Source organism: Carlito syrichta, unplaced genomic scaffold (genome assembly GCF_000164805.1).
Source record: "Carlito syrichta isolate Samal-C Ts95f unplaced genomic scaffold, Tarsius_syrichta-2.0.1 Scaffold115575, whole genome shotgun sequence".
Taxonomy (NCBI): domain Eukaryota; kingdom Metazoa; phylum Chordata; class Mammalia; order Primates; family Tarsiidae; genus Carlito; species Carlito syrichta.
Window position 1 is genome coordinate 63,006 of NW_007059671.1, and position 1,393 is coordinate 64,398.

Sequence of the window (1,393 nt, forward strand, 5' to 3'; positions counted from 1 at the left end):
GGCCTCGCCGCCCTCAGAGGTCAGGGCCGCCCGCCCCCACGGGCACCAGCGTCCGGCTGTGCACAGGCCAGGACCAGGGGGCCCTCGACCCGGTGCCATGTGGCAGACCCCGAGTCGGCACTGTGTGCCCGTCGGCCACTTGGCCAGGCCCTGGGCTGGGTGTCCCTTTGGCAGAAGAGAAAACCTGAGCCGCCTCCCCAAGGCCACACAGCAGTGCACGCCTGCCGGCCCGTCTCCCTCTGGCCTCAGCGGCCGCAAGTCCTGAACAGCCAAAAGCCACCCCATGATAAAATCAGCCCCATTCCTGGGGTCTCTCGGGCAAGCGACATACCTGCCATGTGCTTCAGTTCCCCCATCTGTAACATAGGGAAGATCGGAACCACCTCCTCCCGGAAGCCCTCCTGGATTCCCTCCCACGGCTCCCCGGGCGTCTCCACGGTGGCCCTGAGCATCTGGCTGTGTCCCCCTCCCTTGCCTGACCTGCAGGCAGAGGCTGTGTCTACACTGTCCGTGCTTTCTCCGGTGAGCAGCGCGGGGCCCGGCCCTCAGCAGGTGCCCAGATGTGTTGGCTGAGTGCACGAGAGAAAGGATAAACATCACACCCGAGAGGGACCCCCAAGCCCGGGCCTTTCTGTCCATCTTGGGGGCTGTGGGACCCCGGGGCAGGGCCCTGGCCCTCTCTGGTCCGTGCCTGTCCTCTCTGAAGTCCGGAGACCGGACAGCAGGATCAGGAGGGGGTGGGGCCTGCTTCGGGCTTCCGGAAGGGCCCGGCTCCCGGGGCACCCCACCCCCACCCCCGGCACGCAGGAAGGCGGCTGGGCCTCCCCTCCCGGCCTCCCCGGGACAATCGGGCAGCTGCAGAGGCCCCGGCCTCTTCCCCAACCCATTGTTCTGCCGGCCACGGGGAGATGACCGCCCTCCCAGGGCAGCAGGCCACGGACCAAAATAAACCCGGGCTTCCTTCCTGCAAGCGGGGACGGGACCTTCCCAGGGACTGCCCTGGGGCCCGGCGGCGAGAGGCCAGGAGGCCAGGAGACCTTGGTCCTTGTCCACCCCACGCCAGGGAGCCACTGTCGTAAGCCCGACAGTCCGTGAAAGCTTCAGGGACTCGGCCCAAACACTCGTTCAGTCACGCAGCCAGCATTTACGGAGCACCGACTGTGTACCGGGCACCAGGGATACAGGGATAACCAAATCCCTGCCTTGCTGGCGTCCCCGGCTTCCTCCTTGTCATACAATAATCTGAGGCCAGGCACGGTGGGTCAGGCCTGTCATCCCAGCACTTTGGGAAGCAGAGGTGAGAGGACTGCCTGAGCCCACAGGTTCAAGACCCGCCTGGGCAACATGGCGAGACCTCGTCTCTACAATAAGTCAAAAAATTAGCTGGGCGTGG